This window comes from Erythrolamprus reginae, chromosome 1 (assembly GCF_031021105.1).
Source record: "Erythrolamprus reginae isolate rEryReg1 chromosome 1, rEryReg1.hap1, whole genome shotgun sequence".
Lineage (NCBI taxonomy): Eukaryota > Metazoa > Chordata > Lepidosauria > Squamata > Dipsadidae > Erythrolamprus > Erythrolamprus reginae.
Window position 1 is genome coordinate 129,708,847 of NC_091950.1, and position 27,379 is coordinate 129,736,225.

Below are 27,379 nucleotides of genomic sequence, written 5' to 3' on the forward strand. Positions count from 1 at the left end.
AGTGAGAAAACAGAAACAAACAAAATACTGTTCATTTTTCTGAAACAAGGTGTTTAACCATGAAGTCCAGATCAGATTATTTAGAATCTTATCCTTTATTATTTAGACTGGCCATGTGCCCAACTTTTCATTTTACTTTTATTGTTTGTTTTGATTCATTGGAGACATTTGACCCTGTTTGCAAGTTTTCATTTCCATTCTGTTAAGGTGGTCCTTCCTGTTAGAAATATAACTCCTGCCTTAGCTGCTCTGTTTCTAGCTTCACATCAAGTGAATGTCAAATAGAATCTCAATCAGGAAATCCCAGGCATAAATATAACACTTATTACCACACAGGCAAATGTTAATGGTTTTTTTTTTTTTTAAATGCTGTTACTTTTTCCTTGTTCTGCCAAAAACATCCTTGTTGACTTTGATGTTTAACCACTATCTTAAACATATGCATAGTGTTCAGCCATCCAGGCTAATACTGGGTTCTCCATTACATTTAATAAACGTTTATTTATAATGCTCTTTTAACAAAGGGTATTACAGCATATTAGCAATTGCACTTTTTAACAGAGCCAGCCTATTGCCCCCACAATCCGGGTCCTCATTTTACCCACCTCGGAAGGATGGAAGGCTGAGTCAACCTTGAGCCGGTGATGAGATTTGAACTGCTGACCTGCAGATCTAGCAATCAGCCTTAGTGGCCTGCAGTACTGCACTCTATCCACTGCGCCACCGCAGCTCATTTCAAACCCACACTTCATCTGATGCAAAATGTGTAGATAAGCATTTGAGGCAAGCATTTTACTAAGTACCTTGTTGCATAATAAAACTAAGCAGAGGCTATATTTCAGTGATAGAGCATCTATTTGGCATCTCTCAGGAAGCTTGAAAGGCCTTCTGCCTCAAACCTATCCCTACTTGATGTTTTCCTTCCAGATCTCTCAGCTGGCCTGGTTGTATCTGAATACATCAAGGATGGGAGGGTGGTTGGAGAAGTTAGCCTAGAGAAATGCTCCAATTCACTCATTATCAGGTAAGGTGAACCAAAATTCTGACTCCCTGGCATCTCTAACAAGGTCTTTTCCATGTCCTTCTACTACCCTGTTCAAAAATAAACAATAGAACAAATAAACCTTGAAGCCTAAACTGGTTTGCTCAAAGTGCATTTCCAAACCAAACTGAGGTCCAGTTCAGATCCAATCTCTCTCTCAATCTTACCTGTCCTTTGTCAGCCTTTTGTTCTTGGCAAGCTGTTGCTATTCCCAGTATCAAATAGCAGTCACAAGGGAGAATGGGTGAAGGATTAAGGTTACTTAGTTAAGTAAACCAAAATGGTTAATTCTGAGCAAAACCCATTGGAAGGCCATGACTTTTGGATTCTCGGGAATATGTTGTGAACACAGGGCCTGGCAGTTCCCCCCCCTCATAATTGGGATACAGTCAATTACTGTGTTCCTCCTTCTACTTCTGTATCTGTCTGCCCCCCCCCCCTCGATTCTTATCCTTGTTAAATTTCTGAGCATGTACACACGTTTCCAAATTGGGATGCAACAAAAGATGTTCAAAAAGTCCATTTGGACCCGGAAATATTTTTTAAAGCTAATGTTTTGTTTTACTCTGTTTCTGCTTTCCTTTTTTTTTTTCAAAGTAAAAATAATATTTTCAAATAAAATCTGAGATAGGATAGGAAGCTGTAAACAGAAAAGAGGATTTGCAGGCATAGTAGAACTCCTGAGCACCATTCTGGACATCCTGCTTAAAACAGAGAGATACTAAACTTGTTTTTCTGTTTTGTTTTGTTTCTCATTTTTTTTATAATGGTGAGAGTTGTTTATTTTTTTCTTTCTCATTGTTTTTTTTTAAATTCTCAATAAAAACAAATGTAATTTTAAAAATTAACACGAAGACTCACATGAAAAAACTAGAAACGCCTGGAGATGCTGCCTACTTCATAAAATTATGAGGTGCTTCCTGTTCTGGTCTTTATTTTGCATTAAGCAAATGAAATAAAAAGGGACATGGAACTGAAACTTTTTAGACGAGAAAAATAGAACCAGCCAATTCAGTGCTTCTCTGCCAAACATGTGCTCTTGATATTTATACTATTTCAAAAAGCAAAAGCAAAGGGGGAAAAGATACTTTTACTGAATGCTAACAATGTTGATTTTTGATAATTCATACATTGATAATAACAGAATTTTGAAAATACTAAGACTAACTTCACTGTTAGTTGTGCTTTCAGAAATGATCCTATGAGATCTGGAATGGTGCCAAGATGGAGGTTTTCTAATGTTATACATCTGTGATGGTGAACCTATAGCATGCATGCCATAGGTGACACGCGGAGCTATATCAGAGGGCAGGGAGGGAGGGGAGAGATGGCAGGGAGGGAGGGAGGGAAGAAAGACAGAAGGAAAGAAAGAAGGAAGGGAGGAAGGAAAGAAAGAAAAAAGAAAGAAGAAAGAAAGGAAGCAAGCAAGCAAGCAAGGAAGGAAGGAAGGAAAGAAAGAAAAAAGAAAGGAAAGGAAGGAAGGAAGGAAGGAAGGAAGTGAAGGAAGGAAGGAAGAAAAAGAAAAGAAAGAAAAAAGGAAAGAAAGGAAGGAAGGAAGGAAAGAAAGAAAGAAAGAAAAAAGGAAAGAAAGAAAGAAAAGAAAGAAAGGAAGGAAGGAAAAAAAGAAAGAAAGAAAGAAAGAAAGAAAGAAAGAAAGAAAGAAGAGAACATCTCTGTTTGAACCACTCATAGATATACTTGACTTAGCAGAAGAGTGGTGGTTCAGTGGTTTAATGATGCTGGAGATGGTATCTGCTTCAGTGTTCAAGTTCTAGCACTGCCTGGTGAAATGAGTAACCATCACTCACCCCAGCTTCTGCTCATCTAGTAGTTTGAAAGCATGTTCTACGTGAGTAGACAAATAGGTACAACTTTGATGATGCTCTATGCAGGCAGTCAAGTTCCTACCAGCTCTAAACCTTCCCAATTGCAATGCCCATTTGTGAGGTAGCTCTGGGAAAGGATGTGTTGCCTTAGATGATACCGCAAGAATAGTTCAGTGATGGGCTACCAAATTTTTTACTACTACACTGTGGGCGTGGCTTATGCATTTTGTTTCAACATCTTTCAGTGAAAATTGGGTGTTCTGGGGTGGAACTCCATTTTTGCTACCCCATTGCGTCCCCACCTCATTTACTGTGATAGGAAAAATATACACAGAGCCCAGAAGGGGAAAAAAGAAATTTTGCTACCGGGTCTGCGTACCTGACCAAACTTTTGCTACCGGTACTGCATACTTGACCTTACCTGTAGGAGCCCACCACTGAAAGAGTTGCTTTATTTCTGGTGTGAAGCCAGCTCGCCTTCCTATGGTACACTATGGGACGTATGCAAGAATGTACCTGACAGAGCTGGTAAACAGGCAGCCAAACTATCACTCTGCAATAACGTTGTCATCTCCTGGCTAATGTAACAATGCCATAACATTCACTGAGAGGAATTTCAGGCATCTGTCTTACCTTTGCTCCAGGGTAACTGGGATACACCAATTACTCTTATTGATGTATGGTTGAAGAAGAATATCACTTCCTTGGTCTCAGGAATAGAAATGCACCTGCCACCGGCTAGACTTGCAAAAATGTATCCAAATTTATCACCACTATGTTGGAAGTGCAGGGAAAAACCAGGTACAGTGGTCCCCCGATTATCGCGAGGGTTCCGTTCCAGGACCCCTCGCAATGATCGGTTTTTCGCGAAGTAGCGGTGCGGAAGTAAAAACACCATCTGCGCATGCGCAGATGGTGTTTTTACTTCCGCCGCAGCAGCGAGGAGCCGAAGATTGGGGTTTCCCCGCCGCCCACGCAAACTCCTCGCTGCTGCCGTGCCCGCCGCTTGTCCGCCGCCTGCCTGCCCGCGCGCCCGCCCTTCACCCGCCCACACCGTTCGCTCGCGCCGCTTCCCAGCTGAGTCCTGAAGCGAACTTCCGTGTTTGGCTTCAGGACTCAGCTGGGAAGCGGCACAGGGGGTTCCCCGCCGCCCACGCAAACTCCTTGCTGATGCCGCTCGCCCTCCCGCCAGCAAGAGGGGGAAGACCCAGGGAAGCCGCCCAGCAGCTGATCTGCCCGGCGCCATCTACGCATGCGTGGCCATAGAAAAAAGGGCGCGCATGCGCAGATGGTGTTTTTACTTCCGGGTTGAAAAATCGCGATATAGCGTTTCGCAATGATCGAGATCGCGAAACTCGGGGGACCACTGTACATATTACCACATCTGGTGGACATGTGAAACCACCCAAAAATATTGGTATAAAATCAAAATTATACTAGAACAAATCACCTCTCAGACCATCCATGCAAAACCCGAACTATTTTTATTAGGAATCATATGACAAAATTTTAATAAAGAAAACAGATATATTATAATTCACATTATTACAGCCGCAAGGATTCTATACGCACAATACTGGAAAAAAACCCAACCGTTTTATCTCTTTTGATTAAAATAATGGAATGTGCAGAAATGTCCAAGCTAACAATGGAATTGCAAAACAAGGATGAGACAGATTTCTACAAAGCAAGGGACAAATGGTACCATTGATTAAAAAAAAGAAATTACTTAAAAAATATACATCAAGAAAAATGTCCAACTAAAAAACCGTGTAAAACCAGTAAATAACGACATGAATCATAATACCAAATTGAAACGATAAAATGTAAACATCGATCAACATAAATTTTGAACTACAAAGAAACTGAATGAACAAACTCATAAATCACTGATAAATGATGGCACTAGCAACTACGTCAAATACATATGGATAAAACTTCAGGAAAATCTATACCACCTATATGCTTAAACCACAGGCTGCAAAACATAGAAGCCCCAGCTCCAATGCTGCCCCCCCCCATCTTCTCACTACTCTTTTTTTGCTCTATTTTTCTACTCGTCGTCCTCTTGTATTTCTTTCCCTTCTTTCTAAATCCTTTTCCCTTTCTTTCCCTCTCCTTCCCCAATCATGCATGCTATATAAGTAAACTATAATCGCTAGAATGTACATTATATATATTCCCTTTACTTTTCTGTACCCTGTTTTTAATGTATATAACCAACAAAACTTTTTTTTTTTAAAGAAATGCTTTGTGATGTTTTAATGGCCTGTTGTATGTATTATTTAGAGAAGAATGGTTCAGCTTTCTTGTAATCATGGGAACTTGAGAAAATTGCATTATTAGTTAATTGTGCCTCTCTCACATAAATGCTGTGATTTTTCCAAAACCCAGTGCACATATTGGAAACTGCATGACAAAATGTGTGCTGCAAAAAACATTTGGAAACTGCTACAGGTGTGTTTGTGGGATCTCTTGTATATTAGCCCATACATTTGTAGTACTGGAATAACGAACCTTTCGGAGCAAGCCCCTAATTTAATTAGATAATCTATCCTATATTGGAAAATGAACAATGCTTTACTTCATATGCACTAAAATTGTTAAACCCAATAGCAAAAAAGAAAAAAAAAAGGCCACCCACCTCTGTATTTCAATTGGTCTCTGACAGTCCTCAGGGGGCAGCCAAATCAAGCCAGTTCTTGGAAATTAATAAAACAACAAACCCCCTATTTTCACAAGAATCTGTCCTTGATTAAAATTGAAAACATGGCAAGGAGAAAGGAACCAACTGTTCAGTGAATAGTGGATAAAGATAAATGTTTTAAAAGTTCTATTTGTTCAGGCCATGATAGAGAACTTTACAAAGACAATGGCAAAATTCCACTGCTGTACACACCATGCATTTTATTACGTGTTTGTATGTGTTATAAATTACAAATAAAACTCTGTTGTGCTGTACTTACAAACTATAATACAGAACTCAGGAATGTATCCATACATTCTTATATACATGTACCATTCACTCTGTTGCAAGGATTTCCAAATGGCAGATCAGAGTACAGCTTTTAGTCCGACATTGGCTATTAATAGTATGGGGAGAGTGATAGGAATCCCCCTACTTTTTGTTTATTTTGATTGTTTGATTATATTTATAGCCTATCGCAAAGGCTGGAGTAAGAAGGAATTTGAGCATGATTAGAATCTGCAGCAACAATCCTATCAAGATAGTGATAACATGGCAAATGGTTAAATCCCTAAGTTCCATAATTCATATTTCAATAATCAGCATATTGATGCTCTAGCACTTTTCTTTACATTTGGAATTCTAACGGGTACACATTTGAATGTAAAACAGTCAATTTGAATAAAGTGAATTTCAAATCTAGTTATACTAGGCTTTGGGATTCAGTAGAGTTGAAAGATCTGGCTTAATTTGTGGATTTTCTTGGTTTTTTTAATGAGCATGTTCTTTGTATCATCTGGCCTAATGAAGAGTTCTGAAGAATTCAAAACTTTGACACTTCTTTGTATTTCTTTTATTGTTCCTGATAAAGGTACTGCCAGACTATGTTTTCCCCCCCACTTTGTGAACCATCAAGGCTCTGCTTGCATCTTATGTGAATCTATTAGTATTGCCATGCAGGTGCTTAGAAATGATGATCATTTCCATTTGTGTCTTTCATGTGACTTACACTGACTCTCGTGCGATTTTCAAAATGTGTGGGGCTAAACAACACTTAGTTGAGAAAAGTAACTCTTTTGAGAAGATCTTGTGATTCTTTACAGCTTCAGGTTTTCTTTTCCTGTATAGCAACATCCTGATATCTTCAATCAATTCAGATCACAAATATCATTAGTACTCCCAAAGATCCTCATCTCTTCCTAAGTAGCATGTTGAGTGCCCTCCAATGTGATGGGTCCAACATCTGGCACTAGTCCATCAATATTACTATATTGCCAATCTGTGTGATTTTTCCTGACAAAATTCAACAACACTTTACCCTGTCATTTCTCGTGCAATATGAAATGATGTCATTGCAACTGTCACCAAAGGGATTACTCCTAGCTTCTTCCTTATATTCACTGCTATCAAACATTATGTTCCTGTTTGCTTTAGCTGGACAGTTGAAGGTATTCTTTATTAATCCCTCCCTGAAATACACATGCCAACATATGCCATACAATGAACCAAATGAAGATTTGAGAGAAGTTTTTTAGAGCAACACTAGTCTATAAAACAGGACCAGCAACTAAAATTCATTACCTGTGAACCCTGACTCTATTGTCTTAGCTTGAGGCTCCATTAAAAGATGTTGATGATAGGTGAATATCTAAGGACAAAAATCCACATCCCACATGCACAGAATTGCTGGTGAAATCTAGATTTATCTGCATTTGTTAATTGTTACATTCACCAATAACTCAACACTGTTTATTTTTTTGTTTTGGTTCTTATTGTATGTATTTCTATCATTCCTAGTTTCATCCATTCTGGTCCTTTAATAAAGCATCCAGATCTACATACATGGTTGGTTTTTTGGAGGATAGGTGGGTTTAGCTGCATGTCAAGCTACACACAGAATAATATATAAAGAGGACAGAACAACAAGGAATGTGTAACAATGCCATTGCACAAAGAACAGAAAAGGGAGCATGCTACACTTTCTTATTGTCACAGTGTATATTCAGATATGAGGTTACCCATATTGTAACTCAGAATAACTTCATCTAGAAGTATTCCAGACATCTCGTCCAACTTTTCATATCTTGGAGGTCCTCAGTAAACCCGTGTTATCCCTGAGACCTTCCAGGGAATAGCTAAATGAAAGAGGTTGTTTAACAGTAATCACACCAAGAGACTTACAGTAGCTATTTTTCTATTCCAGGCATTGACCAGATTCTTAATTGAATTGCCCAACAGATGGTTGAGAAGTTGCTCAAATGTCTTTTAGAAACCATTGGAATCCATTGGATGATGCCTGGTTTTTGGTAGCCAATAATTGCATCTGACCAGGAAATGATCCAGAAGCGTAAATTATTTCCACATCTATTTCATATATTACCAACTACCACAAAACACCCACTCACAAAATTAGGCATATAAACTATACAGCTATGTGTGTTAGACAAAATATTACTTGGGACAAATTAATGGTTGTCATGGAAGCCCTTGCTAAACATGATCCCAAGAAGTTACTCGGAACAAGGCACTTGGGAAACTTCACTACTTAACTCCAGCTCAGAAAAGAAACATGTTATACTCAGTGCTGCTATATAACGTTTTTCTCTTTCCCAATTTAACACAAAGGCATTCACACTCCATCTATCCTGGAGTGAAAATTGTAGTCAGAAGAAAAGGCTCTTACATGACCACCACTCTCTATTCATCCATAGAGTTCAAGGCTGCCAATCAAGCATAGATAAAGGGAATAAGGATAGATCATGATCAGAGGTTATATTCTATTGATTCGGACTGGTTCAGGTGAACTGGTAGTAACGACCTGCAGATGGCTCATTTTGAAGCCGCATGCATGCGTGCAAGCCATGGGCACAAGTAAAGTGCATGTGCAGAAGGCCGTGCGCATACAGACATGCTCACATTTGCAAACAGGTAGGGAAGGTAAATGAATATCACCGCTGATCATGATGGATTTAAAGAGATCTTTGAAAGAAAGCCATGTGCAGCATTTTGAAGAGGCAACATCAATCTGTTTCATTATTTTCATTTTAATGTTAGTTCCATAAGTAATGCCAGCATATTTTGTGATAAAGAGATTCTCATAAAATAGCAGTTTGACTAAGAGTTTGAACTCCTAGTGGAACTGAAAACCACAATTCTCTGACTTTTTAAGCTTCTACACGGAGTTCCTAACTCTTTGGGGAAAATATGAGGCTAATATGGTCCTAAACCCAAGGCAGTAATAGAAGAATAGAGAAATGTCCTCAAGAAAACACTTTGTTAGATCCTAGGAAAATTTGTGTTTTCTCTTGGTCAGCCTGAAGAAAAATCTAAACAGAAGATGATTCAAGCATTAATTGCATGAATATAAACTATTCCCATATGACTTTCTTATCTTAAAATAATCCTTTTCCTATTTTCTATCCACCATCTTCCATTTTTGAGCTCTTATTCCTGCATGTAATATACTTGTACAGTTATTTAACATTTACTTATTATTGCAATACTTACCAATATTCTTTAGTCTGTGTAATTGAAACAGTATGGCATTAGCTAGTATGTCTAAGTCTGCAGTGTCAGGATGAGGGTCACTGAGAGTGGGAGGAGGAGAGAGGGAAACTATTATTTTAATATGTACTAAATATTACATGACTTAGTCTCGTAGAAATAGCTTTAAGAAAATCTCCAAACCAATTGATGAACTTTAGAGATTTACTTTTGCAGCCACTGTTTTGACTATTGACTGAAAGAAAGCCAAAGGCAGCATGCCTGAATATGCTACTTGCTGGTATGTTTCATAATTTTAGGAAATGATGAAACATACTCCCACAAATTTCTATCAGCTAGAGGGAAGGGGCATTGGTCTTACCTGATATGCCTCTTTTTGTGAGGCTTAAGGTCTGGAATTGCCCTCCATCCCCCACCCCCGAGTTTTTGGGGACTACGAAAAGGATAGAATAAAAGCCCTGCCCTATTGACTCTGAGGTTCCTGCTGGATAGTTCAAATGTCCAGCAGATGTTGGACCACCAAATCCATGAGTGGTTACTTTGAGGGCCCTTGGGAGATGGGACATTGGATAAAAAACCTTGGGGAAAGGGAAAGAAATTCCAGACAGAGACCTTGGCTGACCATCTCTTGACCCATCTATCCTGTGTGGTCTGGTCCCATACTGTGGAATGAAGGGCCAGACAACCCCCTATGGGAGGATACAGAGAATTATCAGGAACGTCAGAAAGGACGACCTCCTCCTCTGCCTCTGTATGGGTACTTAAATTGCCTCCTGCTCCCAGACCTGGCACTGTCTAGACCCATACTGACCATGGGGTGGGAAGAAGCTGAAACTCTGGTCAGGTGTCTGAAAGGATCACTGGGCATAAGAAGATTCGTGAAAGTTCCCCTTCTGGTAGAAAGATGAGAGGGGCTTTCTCCGGTCCCGGGATTCGACTAAAATAGGATGTAGCACATCACTAAACAAGTTTGGACTCCACAGGGAAGCTGAAGCCAAGCACCACTTGTGGCAGGTGTCAGCTGGCTGCTGGTGGAGCCAATACATATTTCTGGCCATTGCAGAAGCAGCAATAGCCTGAAAGAAATGCATGCAGGGTTGCACTTGCTGAAGACCTTGTTTAGATCCTGTTTTGAACATGCAAATTTGAGGCAGGGATTTGCTCCTGGATTTGTTGAAGCCATATAAGTGAGGTGTGGGTGAAGAAATATGCAAAAGGTGAAACTCATACTGCTCAGGCCACCACCTGATGCGCTTTCAGAAGAACCTGCTCCATCCTCTTATCTTCAGGTTGCAATAATTCTTCTGATTCCCCTGGCATAACATTGGTTGCATGAAGCGTCAGCACTGAGGTGTCGACCGGAGGGACCGACAGGAGAGAAGAAAACTTGAGTGCTACCTTAAATTATTTTCTGTCAACCAAAGAAGGCACAGATCCCAACACCAAAGACAACCACTGGCATTGGACAGTGTCCAAAAATAGTTCTGGAGCTGAAATATAGTCAATTTAGAAAATGAATTCAGTGAACAAGGGGTCCATCTGCATTGACCGCACTTCAGAAGATGAAGGAGCTGGAGCATCAAGGCCAGTCACCTTGCAGGCCTTGTAAAGCAGGGACTTAAAGAGCTCCTGTGGAAACAAACCTGAGGAGGACTGTTACTCTGGCAATGGGTCTTTGTCATCTAGGACAAAGTCATCTCTTTCAGCCTGTGCCAGGAGATCTTGGCTTGCAGACTCTGAGACATCAGAGTTGTTATATATGGAAGGACCAACGACAGGAGATGCCTAGAGAGGCTCCATACAGGAAGTGTTATGAGAACAGGAAAGGGCACCGAGAGAGGGGCAGTAACCTAGCAACCGGGAAAAATAAGGGATTACCATTGGTTCGTTCCTCAGCCAGCTGGCAGTTAAATAGGGGAAACCTGAGGAGGTTTGACAGTTGAATACTGACTGTTGTATTAACGTTATGTTTATGCTGGAATAAAGCAGTTCAAGCAAAGCCGCAATTACATGTCCGAATCTGTACCAAGCCACTTCAAGAGTAATGGTCAGGGCTATATTGCCTGGTACTAGGGCCTGTCCACTCACTCTGACAAGGGCCTGGTAATTCTTGCTCAGTAGCCAGGGAGGGTCTGGCCTAAGAATGAGAGTTAGCTGCCAGGGCCTGTTGGACCCCTGCAGCAATCAGGGCCTGTAACATAGCCAGGTCCAGGGAGGTTGAGACCACCCCAATGTGGTCCCCTGTGATGGCCCCATAGTTGAGGTGGAGCCCAAGCTAGCTGGTGGCAGATTAGGGGTGCAAAAGCTGACGGCTCCCCAGAGGTTGGGAGTGTTCAGAGGCATGGTTGGGTTATCCAGGGCCAACTGATCTCTGGAGACAATATGAGTGCCAGCTGTGGCCATAGAGGCAGAACATGGGCATGAGTGCCAGATGGGTCATGGAAGGAAGCCCTCTCACACAGATCCTGCAGGAGTTTGTGCCTGCATTGCTCCATATTCTCCACGGTCCTGGAACTGCAAGAGCTATGAGAAAGCTCTGTTGTAGGTTGACCAGGAGATACTAGCTGATCTTCCACAGGGGCCTGGCAGTTAGATTTTTAATGGCATTTGTCATGATATTTTTCTCTGGCTTTGGTAGTGTCCACTATTTTGGAAGCTAATACTATTTCAAAATGACTGCCCAACCGTTGTTGGCAATTTTGGTAGGCAGATTCACCTCCAGCACCAACCAGAGTGAACTCTGAAATGTTATCTGTCTCAATAACGGGCTGGATACTGAGGGATGGAAGCTGAACAATCACCCCTTAAAAGCAAATCAACTTCTGCAGGAGAACGAAGTCCAATTCTTCTTGGCCTGATAGCAGGTGGATGATCACATGCCCTTCCAGCAACAATAGAAGTGGCAAGATGAGGAAGGGGGTGGAGAGGAGGGCCCCTGTGGTCTGGTCACCTGAGAGTGTCTCCTGTGACGGTGCTGAGCAATGTCCAATCAATGTCTCATGTGGCAGATTGACAGTCCAGAAGCCAGGAGAAGGCAGCTGATGCTCCATCGACCATGGCCACTCACTCAATAACATGGAGCCAAAAGACCCCTGACAAGAAAGTGCCTTGGAAAATCCAGAGAGAGTGAAGCTTGAGTGGCAAACCCTTTCAGTCAATGCCACAGAGGCATGACAGTCAGTCTGCCTTGGCTGGAGCCAAAGTCCCGCAATTTATTTTTGATGAAACTGAAGATGTCAAGAAAAAAACCCCCAACTTACGCCTGTCTGTGCCAACATGACAGTTTGCAATAGATGGAAATAGCAAACAGTGCAGAGCCAATGTAAGCCACATCGCTCCAGTCTGAGGACCGAGTTGAAGTTGAATTTACTGTCAAAATTGCCAGGCTCGGTCCTCATTCTGAATGATTGGGGAAAACCCATCCTGAGTGTTAGCTCCATCCACAATGGAGAAGCAATGGAGAGAAGAATGAATGATGAAATTCACTGAAATATTTGAACTCTTTTTTTTAATACCAAGAAGCGCTTCTATGCTAGTGAAAAAAAAGGGGGGGAGAACAATTTATTATTATTATTATTATTATTATTATTATTATTATTATTATTATTATTATTTAGATTTGTATTCCACCCTTCTCTGGCATGATAGCTGCAATTCTGCACCTTGTCGCTTGGATCAAGCTTCAGAATAAACTATGATTTATTCTTGAATAGACAGTCATAGGATTGCTCTGAAAACCAACACAAATTAGCAGCAGCACAATAATTAAAGTATGCAGAGAAATCAATCTCATATTAAAAGCCATTAAACCAGAACCAAAACAATTTTTACAGTCTGCCAAAAACTGATTCACATGGATGTTCTCCCTTTTACTTAATGATGTCCATAAAGGCTGTAACTGACAAGAAGAAGAAGAAAAAAGATTCCATGATTATCTTTTTATATGACCTAACAGTCTTCTAAAGAGGATTTTTAAATCTTCACTATGTTTTAATAGAATCTATTAAAAGAGAGAGGCAAAATTATAATATACAAAACTTCTATAATGATACAAAGTTTTGCCTAATGAATCTGCTATTCTAGCTACAATACTTCATTGATTTTCATCTAAAGAGATACTGGGCTGCTGCTGTTTTCTGAAATAGCCAGAAAAAAATAGCTGAGATGATAGAAACATAGAAACATAGAAGACTGACGGCAGAAAAAGACCCCATGGTCCATCTAGTCTGCCCTTTTACTATTTCCTGTATTTTATCTTACAATGGATATATGTTTATCCCAGGCATGTTTAAATTCGGTTACTGTGGATTTACCAACCATGTCTGCTGGAAGTTTGTTCCAAGGATCTACTACTCTTTCAGTAAAATAATACTTTCTCATGTTGCCTTTGATCTTTCCCCCAACTATGATCTTTCCCCCAACTATGATGCCAGTCCTTACTAGTTGATGCTCATTTACATTCTTGAGTAATTCCACAAAGTAATATAAGACTTACTTGCAAATCAAGTAATTATATCAGGACGGGTTCCTCCCAGTTTGCACCAGTTCTATAGAACTGGTAGCAAACCACTGGTGACATCACGGAACCATGGTTCTGTTGCTGCTGGTCTATGGGTGCCACCATCTTTTTTATTTTTATTTTTAATTATTTTTTTAAAAAAATTTCCCTCTGAGCATATGTGTTCCAGCACTGTGCACGCGGGCACCATCTTTTTTAAGGCTTTATTCCCCCCCCCCTGGATTTTTCATTATGGTGTAGGAGGGAGCAAACTGTTAGCAAGGTAAGTTGGAATCCACTCCTTAATTGTATCTGTATATGTATTTTCACTGCAGTCAAAAAGACTGTCTATTATTCCTCTATACCACTGTATACATTTAAAATGATTTGTTAAAATATAATATAAAACCAATGATCATATGCTAATTATCACACAATAATCAGTCTAATTCCATCAGCTTATCTTCCCCAAATGTAGCGGAAACAAACCAATTTTTATATCATTAGGAAACTCAATAGAATTGTGGCAAATTGAATGGAAGAGGCTGTTCCAGAATAAATGTACACCCACGAAAAAAAAAGCACACGTAAGAGCCTCCGGGCCAGTTATCTCATGAAATTGAAGGATTGTGACTAGGTTCTTCCAGGAAATTCAAATTGGCTGAGCCAAAATTGGGTAGAAAAGCTGTTCCTGCAAGTGTATCTGTTCTAAGCCAAGAAGAGCAAAAGCAGAATGTTGAGCTGCCCTTGGAAACCAACCAGGAGCCAGCACAGGACATGAAGCTCAGATGTATTATGTTGTGGGTATCTATCAACACGCAGACTGCTGCGTCTTGGACCAAGCATTAGTCTCCCAAGGCAACCTCATGTAAAACTCATTGCATTAGGCCAAGCATGTACTGATTAATGTTGCAAGGTTCTCTCAGCCTGGTAAGATTACAAGCAGAATAATAATAAAACAAATCTGATTGTGGTTTTTATTAAATGTCAGATAGGATAACTGAAATCTAAATAGTTGGAATGTCCTAAGCAACCAGGCTAATACACACATGAATTAAATATATATGATGTAAGGAGATTATTTTTCCTTTTTTTTTTTTTGTTTCCATAGAACAAATGCGTAACCGGTTCAATATTAAACAAATCTAATAAATACTTAAATACTTAAATACATACTTAAAACTTGCAAATATAAGTAGATTCTGAGATAAATTTCACATATCACATATCACACCTAAGGATTTGGGTGGAGCTTTTTGTGAATCCAGACTTTGTGGACTACAGAACAGGCCAATGATTGTGACTTAAGACAATATGCAAACCAGAGGTAGGTTCTAACTTACCTTGCTGATGGTTCACTTTCTCCCACATCGCGTGGCCATGCGAATTCACAGTGCCAAAAAGTCCCAAAAAAATCCTCCCCCCAAAAAACCAAGCCAGAAACAAGATGGTGATTCACATGCAGTTCTGGAAACTCAACTTCTGCACATGCTCAGAAGGAAAAAAAACTTGTAAAATTTTTAACCCTCTCTCACCCCTCTCCCCCAAAAAATAATTTTAAAAAATGGCGGTGTCCACAGACCGGCTCTGACAGAACTGGTTCTGTGACATCACCATGATGTCACCAGCACTTTGCTACCAGTTCTTTAGAATTGGTGCAAACCGAGAGGAACCCACTTCTGATGCAAACTGGCTTTTAAAAACTCAGGGTTTAGTGTGAATAACCCATTTACTATTGTTTATTTAAATAACTACAGTTTAACATAACCATAACTTTAGTCACAAAATATTTAAACCTCCACTTAATTACCTTCCATAGGAAATATCATTTGTACCTCATTGGGGATACATATATTTATTTCATATTTTTACATCTATTCTATACTCCTAAATGTGAATGATACTTTAATAAACAACATATCATAAAACAGATAAATTGCATTGGCATCCTTCAGTCTCAAAAGACCATGATATCATGCCTTGGATTCAGAGATAAACAGATAAACCAGGCATTAGAATTTAGGGGAAAAAAACAGACAACAAATCGTGTCCATGGGTTTGTGTCTAATTGATGTTCATCCATAGTTTTCAAGGAGGACCTTGACATCTAATGGCTTGTGGACTGTTCACAGGGGTGGGCTACTGCCCAGGTGGGGGGGAACGCAGTGGGGTAGTGAAAATGCAGCTCCATCCCAGAACACCCAATTTGCACTGAAAGATGTTGAAAGAAAATGCAGGGCGTCCTGCATAAGCTACGCCCACAGTGTGATAGTAAACATTTTGGTAGCCCTTCACTGGCTGTAGACAATGTGTCCGCAGGTAAGGCCTATATGGGCACAAGATGTTCTGCCATATGTTGGGCAGACATGTGTGGGCACCATTGTCACAGCATTTGCATTTACAGCCCTGGCTTCACAGATGCTCGTTTTACTTCTGCTATGGATGTTCTTCTGGCCTCAGATGTCTAGCAGCCTTGGTGAATCAGCATGCGCCATGTTGGTCAATCTTGTGCCATGGTTTCCCAGGAGGTGGTGTCGATATCGAGGGACTTGAATTTGTCTTTGTATCGCTTTCTTTGGCCCCGATGCAATCACTTTCCTTTAGACAGCTCACCATAGAGGAGCTGTTTAGGGATGCGATGGTCTGGCATCCTAGCAACATGGCTGCCCAGCATTCTGGGTTTTTATCAGCAGGGTGGGAATTGATGGCAGGCCTGCTCTGGAGAGGACCTCAGCGTCCGGCACCTTATCCTGCCACTGGATCTTCAGAATTCTATGGAGGCAGGTCATGTGGAAATAGTTCAATTTTCTAGCATGTCTGCTGTATGCAAGTCTCATTGGCATACAACAGGGTAGTTGGCACTATTGCTCAGCAGACTTTGAGCTTTGTAGCAACACTTATTCCACGTCGCTTCCACACATTGGTTATTATTCTGCCAAATGCAGAGCTTACCTTGGCGATTCTACAGTTGACCTTAATGTCAATTGTCACTGCACGGGAGAGGGCACTGCAAAGATGCGTTAATTGGTCTACTGCTTGTAGCTTTTGTCCCTTTACTGTGATGGTGGACTCTTGGTATTTGGGTTTCGGAGCTGGCTGATGCATCACTTCGGTCTTCTTTATGTTGATAAGGAGACCAAAGTTGTCGCATGCTGCTGCAAAATTATCCATACTGGTTTGCATTTCCTGCTCTAATACAGGGTACAGTCGTCAGCTGTCTAAGTGCAGAATACACAGACCTATTGTATATATTAGTAGGTCTGAATAATGTATTTTTCAGTCTTTCGAGAAGGGCGGCATACAAATCTAAATAATAATAATAATAATAATAATAATAATAATAATAATAACAATAATAATAACAACAACAACAATAATAACAATATTGTTATTGTTATTGTTATTGCTATTGCTATTGCTATTGTCAATACAACACAGCAAACAAGATCACTATGCTGGATTCCGTATTTCATCATCAGTCAGGTGCTTCTCAAGCACCTAGGAGTTCGTGATGTAGCAGAGAATTATGTGTGCCGATCCCAGTAAAGCGGTGATGCAATTTTCAGTGATTTTTTTCCCAACGTCTCCATGTCGGAAGAAGCCCTCCCACCCACTCTTGTCTTTATTTTTCATCCAAAGCACTTTTGACTTGTAATGTGGTCCTGATGTGGTAATGTGGGGAAGTGAAATCACACAGTGAGACGCATGCACAAATGCGCACCAGTAGCAAAATTCAACTGGAGCCTACCCCTGGTGTGCATGCATGGGGAGGGAGAGAAGGGGTGTGGACATGTGCACGCATGCTACCACATCCACACATCCACTTTTTGTATGCGAACCAAAAATGGTTCACTGATATAGGAGGTCAAAAGTTTCAGTCGTGTAAAGCCCAGATCTAAAGAAGTTCCATGTTTTTGAGAAATGAGTGTTGAATTACCCTATGAATACCATCATCTCTCTCTTTCTCTTTCTCTTTCTCTTTGTCTCTCCCTCCCTCCCTCTCCCCCACTTCTCAATATATTGCCTAGTCAGAATCCAAGAATTGATATAAACAGTGCACCTGTTGAGTCTAAGCCAAGTAATAAAACTTGATTGTCCTCCTTCCTAATAATGTATATTTACCATGGGGAGAAAAGAGGACTATTTTTCCTATCCAATGTAATTAAACACAACGCATCAGCAGTTGTTTCATTTCAGTTAATCCTATTTTGCAGATCCACTCATTTGTTCTTTGCATGATACAGATTTTGAATGAGTGGAATATGTGAACCAGACGATTTTGGCTTAGTCAGCAAATCATACTTAAAATGAGCCATGGCTTAAATTGGAAAACAGGGAGGAATATAAGAAACATAGAAACATAGAAGTCTGACGGCAGAAAAAGACCTCATAGTTCATCTAGTCTGCCCTTATACTATTTCCTGTATTTTATCTTACAATGGATATATGTTTATCCCATATATCCCATATAAATCCAATGTATAAATATTCACATCGAACCACGATCAAATCATTATTTCAGTCTTACCATTCCACCCAAAATACATATAACAACAATATAATAAGGGGAGAGAGGAACATAACTGAAACCTTTAAAAACATTGTGAATAGGGTTCTAGAAGGAAGTATTTTATGTACTCCTAGTATTAATACTCTTGTTTATATCAAGATATAAACCTTCATTATTTAATTATTCAGTAATTCAATGTATCATTCTAATCCCAATTAGAATGACATCATTCTAATCCCAATGCATGCTTAAACATTGTTTTAGCATGCATAACACTGCTATCTTTCAACCTCTAATCTTTCTATTTAATTCTTTAATTTATTCTATTTAATCGTCTGTCACTTCAAAAAAGAATGGAAATATGTGTACTATAAAAGAATGAGAATATGTGTACTATACTGGGATTAGTAAAGATAGCCTGATTAAATAGAATTTAATCAGGCTATCCTTAATCAGTCCATCTCACATAATTATGTAGAGAAGGGAACAAGAGAGAAATGACTCATTTGCAACAACCAATGGTTATAATATGAGCCTTGGTGGCACAGTGGTTAGAGTGCAGTACTGCAAGCTGCTTCTGCTGACTGCTGGCTGTAGTTCATCAGTTCAAATCTCATCAGGCTCAAGGTTGACTCAGCCTCCCATCTTTCTGAGGTAGGTAAAATGAGGACCCAGATTATTGGGAGCAATATGATGACTCTGTAAATTGCTTAGAGGGGACTGTAAAGAACTGTGAATCTGTATATAAATCTAAGTACTGTAGCTATTGCTACAGTATATGCGAAACAGCAGAAAAGCCTTACAAATCAAAGAATGATAGGAAGCTGCCCTCAACTCAGTCCAATAAGTTCACTATTGTTTACATTGCTGTCAGCTGTTTTTCAGGGTTTGAATGTAAGATCTTGGATAGGTAAAACATGTGCTGCCTCACCAACTATAATTTTCACTGCTGAACCAACGTTCAATCAATCTACAAGGAGGAAAATGAAACCTTGATACAATTCTTATACTAATACTGATACTTAAAGAACCTGATACTTTGCAAGCTATACTGGTTGCCCATTGGTTTCTGGGTGCAATGCAAGGTGCCACTTATTATCTTGGGAGCCATTCATGACATGGGGACCAGATATCCGAGAAATCATTCATTTCCAGTGACCTCTGCCCATCCAGTTCAGTTCAGCAGAGTGGATGCAATCTGGGTTCCATCAATCAAAGAACATCATCTTGCAGGACCCAGGAAAAAAACCTATTCTGCTGTAATTCTTGCCCTCTCCTCCCCATCATACACACACATTTTAATTTGTGTGGCTCTGTCCCACCATGAAATTATTAAAGCTCTGGCCATTGTTTCAGGACTTAGGGACATGGTGATTTTGGAGCCTCCTTCTTGTTTTGCTTTCCTGTGGTTTATTTTTATCTGTTTTGCATTTTGCTCTTCTGATCAATTGCATTTCTTTTAACACTTTGGGTTATCAGAGGTAAACTGCCTAGAGTCATTTAGGAATGGGTGGCCTATAACATAAATAAAACTTTAAAAATAAAACATTTGAGATTCAATTATCTTCCCACCTAGAGATTCAACAGACATTGCCCTAAGTGACTTCAGATTGAAATCTCTGAAAAGTTATCATAGGCCATTTGTTAGGTTAACAAATCAAAAAGAGCTAACACTGACTGGGATCAAATGCCAAGCCAAGTACCAACTAATCAATTTTGGTCAAAGGTGAAGGCCAGAGAAAGGAGCCAGAGAGAGTTGCATAAAAGTTAAGCAAAGTTTAGGGAACGGTGAAACTGATAAAGCAACTTTTAAAATTTCTTTTCTATGAAATGTTCTTTCTTTCACCTGGAACTGAAACAGGGTCTTCAGGCTTACATGAAAGAGAATCTTATAGAAGTTCTATTTCACTTGCCTTTCTGAGGTTTTTCAGATACCGGCATCTTGGTTTGTCATTTTCTTAGCTCAACACCCCACCCCACCTCAATGTGGTTCATATGCATCTCTAGTGATGAATGTGTGTTCAAGTAGCTCTGAATCCAAACTGTTCTGGTAAAAGGAGGTTGAAAGCAGCTTGTTTTCTGCACAATGACTTCACCACAAAGTCATTTTTCCCTCTGCAGCAATTGTGCCATGTGCAATCCTTCCCTCTTTCATTCACCAAAACTCTCCCTCAGTTTCTGGAAATAATTTGTGGTTTGGAAGGGCCCTCATCAGTTTCAAAGAAGTTCAGATTTTTCATAAGAGACCAGACCACTGGTCCATCTAGTCTGGTGTCTTGTCTCCAGCCATGTCCCACAGCTAAAGTTTCAGAGAAAAAATGAAGTACCTAAATAATCATCATTATAACACCAGGCTTTACTTAGTAAACTCAGCCTGCCTGACTTTTACTATTCTGCCTTCTCTGCAATAGATTCTCATGGACCTTTCTGGAAAGCAACCAAAGAAAGCAACTGAATGGCAACTGGGCAACCCCTCACAAACTTCAGAAAAACACATTCTCTCTAAATGTTAATGTGTACCAGGAGAAGGATATGTATTCCTCAATGCAGCTTAGCCACTTTCAACATTGGTTTGGCTCTTTTTTTTTCTTCCAGACCCAAAAAAATCTGGCAGTAAAAACTTCCCAGTAATAGAACAGAAGCTGCAGAGGAGGTACTGACATTTTTTTTTGTATAATTCAAGATTTTTAGAAATAAGTACAGCTTGGGAAATCCAGCCAGGGGTGGGTTCCTTCCGGTTTGGACTGGTTTGCCCAAACCAGTAGTGACCTGTTAGTGACATCATGATGATGTCACCAAACCAGATCAGTTGGTGCCAGACTGTGGCTACCGACATTTTCCCCCCCATTTTTAATTTTTTTCTCCTCTGTGTGCACAGAAGCAGAGTTTCCGACACTGTACATGTGTTTGCCATATTGTGTTCAGCATTTTAAAAATGGAGGGTCTGGTACTGTACATGCACGCGTGCATGAAGGGCATGCATGCCCTCGAGGCATGCCCACACAATGCAGGAGGAAGCAAACCGGCAGCAAGGTAAATTGGAACCCACCCCTGGATCCAGCAGAGTCTTTGCCTACAGAAGGTCTCTGATTCAATCTATGGAATGTCTGGGAAGCAATGGATCAGAAACCCTAAACTATTGTTTCTGCACCTCAGTTACTTTAAAATGTGTAGACTTCAATTCCCATAATTCCTCAGCCAGCCTGGGTCTAACTTGGGAATTCTGGGAGTTGAAGTTTGCCTATTTTAAATTAGCTGAGCTTGAGAAACACTGCCCTAGGGAGCTGTTGCCAATCAAATTAGAAAATGTTAGCTTAGAAGGGCTGGCAGTCTAAATCAGCATAGATCAGTTTGCTTTGCTCCCTCAGGCTGAAAATAATAACCACAACAACATGCATTGATCCTCATACTATAAAGCACTGCAGTTCAGTTTTTAGAACTCTGGAATAATTAATACATTCCAAATAGAACGCCAATGTAGCAGAATAGGCAATTTTTAGATCAGTTCCCATTGGCTACAATTATAAAAGTCAAGGAATTGGCTTTTGCAGAAGTAGGAATTGCAGAAATTATAGGCCAAGGCATTTGAATAACACTGATTTGTCTACATCTTGAGTGAGAGCAAGGTGATAGTTACACAAAAACAAGTGAAAACTATAGTTGACAGGCTTATACTGCATTATTGTGTCCATACTATGTTCATATGATAAAAGGTCATCCCGTTCTTGACTCAAAATAGGATATTTAAGTAGGTCAGACTTTACAACAACCCATGAACCATATCAATTGCAGCACCCTGTTGTTTGACATGAAAAGGGTGCATAATGAGAGAGAAGAAAGGAATAGGATGCAGGCAGTGAAGGGCTGCTAAATGTTTTACTTCTAGACTGTGGGTGTGGCTTATTTTGTGGGTGTGGCTTGCTAGCCATGTGACCAAGTGGGAGTGGCTTGATGATAATGTGACCAGGATGGCTTAAAGGTTATGTGACTGGCCTAAATGTGGCCAACTTGACATCACTCACGCCAGGGGCTTGGGTTAGGGTTAGGGTGCCCGGCCTCTCCTCGCCTCAAAAAGATACAATTTCCCTTTCTATTTACTATTACTGAATATCCAAAATATACTATTTAATTCTATGTATATATGTCATATGTGTACATACATATTGCACACAGGAACACAAATATATATACAGTATATTATCTACTATATAAAGTGTATGTATACACACACACACAGCTCTTCTAAAATTATACACATTCAACCTCATTTACTGTGATACAAAAACATATCCAGAAGCCAGAAGGGGAAAAAATGTATCAAATTTTTTCTAACGGTTCTGTGTACCTGACTGTAAGAGACCAACACTGGATGGAGGAAGGAAATGACACTGAAGAACAAAAAAGGTATACGAACTTTAAAATGTTGTCAATATGGCTTTCAAACAGCATAAAAGGTTAAAATGGGACCTGATCCTGGAAGGCTGAAACAGGAAAGATGGAGACAGCTGATACTAATGGGAGGGGGAGGGGGAATCTAATGACAAAATATAAAAAAGGCCCATTTGGGAGATTATTTATTTATTTATTATTTTTAATTTATTATTTGGATTTGTATGCCGCCCCTCTCCGATGACTCGGGGCGGCTCACAACAAGTGGAACAAATCATAAATAAGCTGAAAATAAACTGTTATTTGGTGTAGGAGACTGCATAACCCAGGGGTGTCAAACTCAATTTCATTGAGGGCCACACCAGAGTTGTGTTTGACCTTAGAGGGCCAGGTTGGGTGTGGCAAGGGTGGCCGTTGCCAGCTCAAGGTCAGGTTGGGTTGGGGGAGCCTGTATTGGCTCTTGAGTTTGACACCCCTAGCATAGCTTATTCACTCATTCCTGTAGTTCAAATGTTTGTATATAGCAAGATCTGATATGTGGGTGACACAGGCTTTCCCACTAAGAAAAACAAAAACCATAATAAGAAATTACTTCCAAACCAACCAAATTCAAATACCTAAAGAGAAGAATCCAAGATCTTACAAAGGGAGTGGTCCATCTAACTTTTCCCTGAGCACCACTTGATGAAATGGCCTTTTAAAATTCTTTGAGAAATTTGCTAATAGAGAAATTAAGTGGATTTCTCATGGGGAAGAGAAAAATACCACATTCATTCCCCGTATCTCAGAAATAGAATTCTCTTTTTAGAAATAACAAATATCCAATGGGGTGGAGAGTTAATATTTACAGGGTGGCAAGCCAGTGAATAGACATAGAATCTCATACCAAATATTTCATACTTGGACATCTCACACTAAAGAAATGCAAAAATAGTACAATCCCCCTATGAGATTTTCCCAAATGTTCTTCTTTGAAAGAGTTTTCAATATATTTTTTTTGCATGAAGCTAAATGAAAGCACTACTTACCTAAATTCCTTAGATTTTTAAATAACTCTCTTGATAATTGCCAATCCATTTTAATAGACTGAAACAGAAAAAAGAGATATAAAATGCTAGAAAAAAGAATTAGAAGATTAGATCGTTAAGCCTTCCTCTTTAGAGCTAAACTAATTGACAGGAAGATCCATACTTCTACACTGTAACCTAATCACTTTGCTAAAAGTGGACATCAGCACCAGCTATGAAATTGGCCAGTGTTTTCAGTTGTTATAATCATTAAGCTAATGATACAATCATATATTATGCCACATCCTGATGTGCTTTATTTTTGTTTTGTTATGTTCTAATGCTCTGAAAAGCCCGGTTTCTGGCCTGGAAAGGAAAGAAGATAAAGTTGCTAAGCACTAAATACTATTTATTTTACACATACAAATGCACAAACACACCTACAGGCCTACAAAAAAATAAAATATCCCCTTCTCACCCTTGTGGCATGTGTCCTCAATCTTGGTCCTCTACTAGAGGCCTGGGGATTTGTTCTGCACATGACCTTAGATATTTCTAGCACTGCACTCTTTTGGACAAAGAGGTATGATGTCATTCTTCAGATCGGTTGGGGCCACTCTCCCAGCTTAGGAGTCCCATCCCCTACTGCTCCTACTACCACAGGGCTATTTTGGCCTTTACTTTGCCCATCCTCTCCAGTAATTCCTTCAGACGCTGACATTTCTCCCATTTCTTATAGTCCTTCTTCCTGGTATTGCTGTTACTTGGCGCTGCTACACCTGTCACCACAGCTTCTTATCAACTACTACAATGTCTGGTTGATTGGCTAGACCCTGCTAGTTTGTCTGAATTTGGAAGACCCACAGGATCTTAACTTTTTTTATCATGGTTCTCCAGGAACTTATGTGGGATTTCCATTCTCAACTTAGAAAAGTCTAGCCCATATTCTTTTATCTTTAAACTCCATTTTTTTCTTTTTGTTTCATGATGAGGGATGGTTGCTCATCCCCATTTGAATCTGGCCCAGAACTACTGTAGTACTCCCTTGCTAGGAGACTGAAATGATATTATTGGTAAGAGATGAACTAGAACTCAAATGTTCAGCTGCCAGCTTGGGAATAGGTAACCTATATAGGGATATATTGCCATCTAGTGATAATAGTGAGTTGGAGGCAGTGAAAGAAAAGATATCTGATTTGCAGCCTTCCAGGAATCCCTGCGGCTCTTAAGCATATTTTATAAAAGTGAAACATCTATAAAATTAGATAAGAATTAGAAATTCATTAATCATAAACAAACCCAACATCTAGTTTGGTTTGATGTTCTGGACTGAATCTTTCGAGGTTGTGTCCTTTCCTCCACCCTCCAGGGGAAGTAAGGCTTTCTCTCTCCTTGTTCCAGAGTTTATTTATCTCCTTTTCCTGAACTGACAAACTATTATTTCTACTTACGTGGAAATGTAAATGTAAACTATGGTTTGATTTTTATTCGCAATTCATAAAACCAGTGGAAACCATCCCATACTAGTTTAGGAAAGTGAGGAAATAGGATGGAAAGGCATATCAATGTACATAATGGGTTTTCAGACTGTGAAAAATTTCCCCCCTGCCACAATAGTGCATATTGGGTCAGTAAACTTGCTTGATATAAATTGATTGAAAATTTGGAAAATGTGTACATTTCCAACTGATATATGATCTCAAAAAGGAACTACTCATCTTCCATGTTTGTGTTTTGTGTGTGTGTATGTGTGTGATGAATTTAATTTCTGTTAAGCAGGATGCTTACCCAGAAAGGTGACACAGCCTTTGTTTTGTTTTTATTTTGCTTTATGTCAGAACTTCACCACTCCCTTCTTATGTTTTTAAAAGGAAAACAATTGATGGGAATATAATGGTTTTTCACCCGGAGCAAAATTCTACTTTATGCCATGAGCTTTACAGCAGGCAAGTTTTATAGATGTCTGGCTTTTTCTTCCACTGACCACTAAACCGAAATATGCAAAATATTTTAATTTGAAATGTTTCAGATTTAAAACATTTTGTGAAGAACTCCCAAATAAACACATGCCCAAGACAGAGGTGAGTTCCTCCTGGTTCAGACCGGTTCTATAGAACCGATAGCAACTTGGCGACCTGGGTCACTTGAACCTGCCACATTCCTGAGCTGGTTGTCTTGGCCATGCCATAGGTGGCACCATCTTATATTTTTGCTTCTGCGCATGCACAGAAGCTTGTTTTATAGTACTGGGCATGCACAGAGGGCAGTTTCTAGGAAGTGATATGCATACAAAATGTTCTGTCACAAAGCAAACTGGTAGGGAAGGTAAATAGAACTCCCTGCTGACCCAGGACACATAGAGATCTAAGTGCATAAGAGGGAATAAAGCTCTTACCTAAAGGAAGAATTACCCTTTATCAGGTGATTCTCAAATATATAATATACTGAATGTTGTGTAGTCAAGCAACCAAGCAAGAATTTCCATTCTGTATTTGTAACTGTGAATTATAGTGGACATATTGAATTCTCAAATCATCACTGTTTACATACTCTAAAAATGACTAATTAATTTCATGAGTGCTCATTCTATATATGATTCTGGACAAAGTTGAAATTACCAGTAAAAACAAAAAAAATTGCAAACATTCCCCACTAAGGTACTATAAGTATTCATTTTTCTAAGAAGTCTGTAAGGGGTGTGCATAAGTACACCCTTGTGCCTACCGTTCCTGTCCTAATGTCTTTTTTATCTTTTCTATCTCTACTTTATACTTATATTATGTTAAACGTACTACAATACAATACTATATTTGTATGACAAATAAAATAAATAAATAAAATAATATAAATATCTCCAAATGTCTTAAAAATGAGCTCACTTGAACACCTATGGCAAAAGTGAACTTTTCAACCTTTGAAAGAAAGCGACAGTTTCAGGACTATCTAAATATCGAGGAATATGCTATTCTACAGGGTAAACTTAGAGATAGAGAAGGTTTATTTTAAAAAAATCTTGTCGGGCAATATTATTTAATGGGGAGAACCTGAAATATGCCTATGCTGTTGAATTTCATGGGATGGGCAGAAATAATTGAAGACAGATAGTCCCACAGATAACCCAGCCAATGCCATGAAGTGCTTCATAGGTGACATCTGGCACCTTGAAATGTCTACTGGCCATCAATACAGTTCACCCAGTAGTGATGCTACATGGTACACTGAAGTGCTCATATATTTCCCTGCACTCAGTGATGGGCTCCTAGGGGTATGGTCAGGTATGCAGAACCGGTAGAAAAAAATGATTTTTTTTTCTTTTTTTCCCTTCTGGGCTCTGGATATGTTTTTCTTATTACAGTAAATGAGGTTGAATGTGTATAATTTTAGAAAAGCTGTGTGTGTGCGTGCAGTTTATATAGTAGATAATGTATAAACATGCAGTTTATATAGTAGATAATGTATATTTTTGTGTGTCTGTGTATAATATGTATGTATATATACGGCATATATACATAGAATTAAATAGTATATTTTGGATGTTCAGTAATAGTAAATAGATAGGGAAATTGTATCTCTTTGAGGCGAGGAGAGGCCAGGCACCCTAATCCTAACTCAAATCCTTGATGTGAGTGAAGTCAAGTTGGCCACCTTTAAGCCAGTCACATGATTGTCAAGCTACTCCCACCTGGTCACATGGCCAGCAAGTCACACCCACAAAATAAGCCACGCCCACAGTGTGGTAATAAATTTTTTTGCATCCCTATACTTCTTGCATTTCACCTGATATCAGCTGACAGCATTATGTAAATGTTAAATAAGAGAAGGAGAGAAAACTGTGGACCTTTGCAAAGCAGAAGCTTTGACTAAACATCTCCCCCTCACCAACACTAACTGGAAATAATCCTGGAAGAAAGAGTACC